A 6,000-nucleotide genomic window follows, 5' to 3' on the forward strand; every position below is an offset into this window, starting at 1 on the left:
GGTACAAGGCTTGCACTCACTGTATGGATGAAACAGAAAGTACGTATCTTAAGCACTGTAGGAAGGTTGTATACATGGGTCATCGTTGATTCCTTGCAGCAAACCACCCGGTACGGAAGAAAGGCAAGCACTTCGAACATAAGGCTGACCACCGTACGAAGCCTAAACATCGCAGCGGGAAAACAGTGTTTGCTATGGTTAAAGATCTTAAAGTAGTGTTCGGAAAGGGGCTTGGAAACCAGCCTATAGAGAGCGAAGATGGTCACGCGGCGATGTTGAAAAAGAACTCTATATTTTGGGAGTTACCCTATTGGGAATTCTTGGACGTACGCCACGCAATCGACGTGATGCACCTCACTAAGAACCTTTGCGTAAACCTTCTTGGCTTCCTAGGTGTATACGGAAAGTCAAAAGATACACTGGAAGCACGTAATGATCTGAAACATATGGAACAATGCGGCGACCTTCACCCGGAACCAAAGGAGAAAGGAAGCCATTACTTGAGTCCAGCCAGCTACACTCTTAGCAAGGCAGAGAAGGAAAGTATGTTTGAATGCTTGGAGAGCATAAAGGTACTGTCTGGATACTCCACGAATATCAAGCGAATAATAAGCACGAAGGAGAAGAAGTTCACAAACCTAAAGTCTCATGACTGTCACGTGTTGATGACACAACTGCTACCAGTTGTAATAAGGGGTATCCTTCAAGACAATGTCTAGGCAACAATAACAAAGCTATGTGCATTCATGAACGCAATTTCGCAGAAGGTCATCGATCCGGATAGATTAGAAGTCCTTCAGAATGATGTGGTGCAATGTCTCGTCAGTTTTGAGTTGATATTTCCACCTTCAATTTTCAATATAATGACGCATCTGCTTTGTCACCTTGTGAAAGAGATCAGTATTCTCGGGCCTGTGTACCTACACAACATGTTTCCTTTCGAGAGGTACATGGGCGTTCTAAAGAAGTATGTTCGTAACCGTGCTCGTCCAGAGGCAAGCATCGCCAAGGGTTATGGAACAGAGGAGGTCATCGAATTTTGCGTAGAATTTATCGAAGATCTTTGCCCAGTCGGGGTACCTGAATCACGCCATGAAGGGAGACTACGGGGAAAGGGAACTCTCGGAAGGATAGCAATAATGATGGTAGACAACAATTTATTCCGTAAAGCCCATTTCACAGTTCTGCAACAATCTTCATTGGTAGCTCCTTACATCGAGGAGCACTTGGCTCTAGTTCACGCCAGGAACATCGGTAAGTCTGATGCATGGATTACACGGCATCACATTGATACTTTCCCCGCGTGGCTACGACAACATCTCATGGGTAACGAGTCGATCAACCAACAACTTGCCTTCCTGGCGAGGGGACCGTCTGGGTCGATCGCGACATTCCAGGGATATGAGATCAATGGGTACACATTCTACACGAGAGCCCAAGACATGAAGAGCACGAACCAAAACAACGCTGTTCGTGTCGATGCCATGGGACACGATGGAACAACTGGCACGTATTACGGTGCCATCGAGGACATATGGGAACTTGACTACGGTCCTCTCAAGGTCCCTCTGTTCCAGTGCCAATGGGTTAGGTTGACTAGTGGAGGCGTAATGATTGATGACAGTGGGATGACAACGGTTGACCTTAACAAGGTTGGATACTCGGACGAACCTTTTGTCCTTGCCAATGATGTAACGCAAGTCTTTTTCGTGAAGGACATGTCTAGCAAAGGAAAGAAGGGCAGAGGGCCTGACGAGCCTAAGCGTCACGTGGTTCTCCCAGGCAAAAGAAAAATCGTCAGAATTGAGGACAAGACTGACGAGGATTACGATCAGTTGGATGGGCAACCCCCTTTCACGGTGACAATTGACCCTAGCATCCTCCTATCAAATGAAGACACCCCTTACTCACGTAGCGATCACAAGGAGGGAACAATAGTGAGGAGAAAGTACGTGCGGTCAACCGTCACCGCCGATGTATTGCCGTAATTATTGTGTACATGATGTAAACTATTTTGGATGTATTGATTATCCATATAAATCAATTGATGTATGGCATATGTTAATTACGCACGATTATTAGAGGTTTTAACAAGTTTAAATCATGTATATACTAGTTATATGCGATACTTACAATTTTTAAATGTTTTAAATCACGCAGGTGGCAATTTCATATGTTAATTAGAGTTTTTAACATTTAATTTACTATCATTCATATGCTAATTATAATTTGACTAGAGAATTTTTAAAAGTTTCAAATCATGCATGTGGCATTTACATATGTTAATTAGAGTTTTTCACAGTTTAATTTACTATCATTCATATGCTAATTATATATGACTATTCGAATTTTTAAAATTTTTAAATCATGCATGTGGCATTTACACATGTTAATTAGAGTTTTTAACAATTAATTTAATATAATTCCTATGCTAAGTATATATGATGATTACAATTTTTATTAATCTTAAATCATGCCGTATGTATATACATATGTTAATTAGAGTTTTTACCAATTTAATAATATCATTCATATGCTAAGTACATATGATTATTAGAATTTTTATTAATTTTAAATCATATATTTGCTTATTACGTTTTATCCACTTAATTTATTACAGACAACAAAAATTTTTCGAAGTAATTGTCATTAATCTTTGTACTTTAAATAATTGTAATGCTTCTATTTTAGAAACACATATGTAATGGAAAATAATATTCAGTGCGCTTATCAGTAGTCCCGATTCTTAACCCTAACCGGTTTTAAAAAGAAGTTGGAAATAGCGGGAAAAGATCTTTAGTCCCGGTTGATGAGAACAACCGGGAGTACAGATATCTTTAGTCCCGGTTGGTGAGAACAACCGGGAGTAATTACTCCCGATGCGCGCCCTCGTCTTCTCCACTAACACTTAGAAGTTTTTGCCCGATCGATCTCTCTTGGCTTCTCCTTCGCCGCCACTGCCTAGGGCATCCCCGCGCCGACGCCGCAACCGTATCTCGCCGTCGTCTCGCGCTCGTCGTCGTCGCCGCCGCCTCCACCTCCTCCGCCGCCGCCACATCTCTAGGGTGAGAGCCGCCGCCGCTTCCCTCTCGATCTCTCTCTCCAATCTCGATCTCTCTCTCTTTCCCTCTCGGTTGCCGCCGGCCGCCGAGTTTCTGATGCCGACGCCGACCTTGTCACGACACGACGCCGCGCCACGAGACTCCACGACGCCGCCGCGGCACGGCACCGGCGCCACGCCGCCGCCGCGCCACGCGCCACCGGCGGCGCGCCGCCACGCCGCATGCCGCCCAACGCCGCCACGCCACGCGCTGGCCCGATGCCGCGCGCGGCGCCACGCCGCCGCCGCGCCGCCCCGCCGCCGCTCCGCTGCCGCCACACCGAGAACGTGAACGAGCGAACGAATGTAAACGAGAACAAGGTGAATGAACGTGAACGAGCGAACAAACGTGAATATGAAATGCAATTATAGGAAGGTGAATGAACGTGAACGAACAAACGTAGGTGAATGAAACGTGACCTTAACGAGAGCGCGAACGCGAACGATATCGTAAACGAAACGTGAACGTCAAATGCAATATATGTTACTTCACGTTTATTATCCTAATACATCTTTTTGTATCTTGCAGAAAAGACGTTGTCGGAGTCGTCCCTCAAGCCGGAGTGGTAGAGCTAGCACTCGAAGGAATTCGCGCAAGCAAGTGACGTAATTATATATATATGATTGTTATATTTGTAATGCAATTAAGATTATTAGATTTGTAATTAGACTTAGCATATAAGATTGTGTAGTGTTCTAATATACGACAGTTACACTTAGAATACATGACTATTTGAGTTTTAGTATAAGATTATTTGAGTTTTAATATAAGATTATTATATAATTATTGACTAGCTAGGGTCCTATAATATACGTCACCTAGACTTAGCATATATCACTATTTGAGTTTTAGTATAAGATTATTAGATTTGTAATTAGACTTAGTATGTAAGATTGTGTAGGGTTCTAATATACGACAGTTACACTTAGCATACATGACTATTTTAGTCTTAGCATATAAGATTATTTGAGTTTTAATATAAGATTATTATATTTGTAATTAGACTTAGTATATAATTATTGACTAGCTAAGGTCCTATAATATACGTCACCTAGACTTAGCATATATTACTATTTGAGTTTTAGTATAAGATTATTAGATTTGTAATTAGACTTAGTATATAATTATTGACTAGCTAGGGTCCTATAATATACGTCACCAAGACATAGCATATATCACTATTTGAGTTTTACTATAAGATTATTAGATTTGTAATTAGACTTAGCTTCTAAGATTGTGTAGGGTTCTAATATACGACAGTTACACTTAGCATACATGACTATTTTAGTCTTAGAATATAATATTATTTGAGTTTTAATATAAGATTGTTAAAACATAAATGTCTCATGACTTAGCAGATGTTTCCTGTATGAACAGATGACTGATCGTGATGAGGAACAGATATTGTACGATACAATCGTGGAGGTAAGCAGCCAGTACTGGAATGAAGAAGAGGGGAACGAGGATCCAAACCAGTATTTGAACGAGGAAGGGAACGTGGAGAGGGATGCGGAGGGGAACCAGGAGGGGCACATGGAAAGGGATGTGGAGGGGAACCAGGAGGAGGAGGCTAGTGGAAATCAACCCTCCGTTGCACAGAAGAGGGCATGCGGGCAACGAGGTGCCGCGAAGAAGCTTGAGGGTCGGCACATCATAACGGAAGTGGAAGAAGATGGACGACCTAGTGCCCCGGCAGAAGCCGCCAAGAACTATGTACGTCACAGCGGTTGGGTTGTGCGGGATAACATGCCTGTCAGTACGGTGTACTGGCGAAGAACAAGGGCACGCGGAGATCATGAGAGTTTTGTCCCAGATTCGGAGAAAGAGATGCTGTGGACCACAATGCTCGAGACATTCACCCTTCCCGCGGGTACAGAGGACAGAGTGAAAAGGTGGACTCTGAAGAAAATGGCAGAACAGTTTTAGAGCTTCAAGGGAGATCTGTACCAGAAATATATTCTGAAGGGCCAGACACCGAACTTTGACACATTCCCAAAGCTAAGGGATTACTGGGACGAGTTCGTTGCATATAAGACAGGTGAACAAGGGCAGGCGATGATGGAAAGAAACAAAGAAAATGCCGCCAAGAAGAAGTACCATCACCACTTGGGGTCAGGCGGCTATAGCGTCGCGATGCCGAAGTGGGAGGAGATGGAGGCTAGCTTGCTTGAGAGGGGTATCGAACCGGCCACCGCTAATTGGCCGGAACGATCGAAGTTCTGGTACTATGCTCATGGTGGAACGCTCAACCCAGCTGATGGCTCACTGGTCTTCAGCGATCAGATACGAGAGGCTGCGCGTCGACTAACTGACGCAGTGGAAGCCTCTTCTCAGGGCACGTTCCGACCGGACAGAGAGAGGGACGAGCTGTCACTCGCCCTGCAGACTCCAGAGCATCCAGGACGAACATGAGGGATAAGGGGTGATTCCTTGGAAGATTGGGTTCAAGGAGGACATCCACAAGTACAGGAGTCGGATGAGGCGTAAGAGAGATACCGAGGCGAAGATTGCAGATCTAGAGTTCAGGGTATCGAGCTATGAGCGCATCATGCAAGAGGAGGTGGCAAGGAAGGTTGATGAACGCATGGCTGCACATCGGTCCCATGATCCCCAGCAGACCATTCCTCCTGCAATGGTGAGCCCGTTAGGAAATCGTAGCAGCTGCGCTTCAACGAGGCAGGTAGGATCACAGAGCATGGACGCCGTGCAAACCTAGGACGAAACCACCTGCCCCGTTGATGACATCACTCAGCGGACACCATGTGAGCTGCATATTCCTTTCAAGAACTTATCAATAAAGGTAAGCTCGTAGTTTATATATTTTAGATTTGACCATTCCGCTAGTTGCTGCTTATATATGTTGATTACCAATAAATAACCTCTCACCACATGAAGGTGG

The sequence above is a fragment of the Oryza glaberrima genome, chromosome 2 (assembly GCF_000147395.1).
Source record: "Oryza glaberrima chromosome 2, OglaRS2, whole genome shotgun sequence".
NCBI classification, from domain to species: domain Eukaryota; kingdom Viridiplantae; phylum Streptophyta; class Magnoliopsida; order Poales; family Poaceae; genus Oryza; species Oryza glaberrima.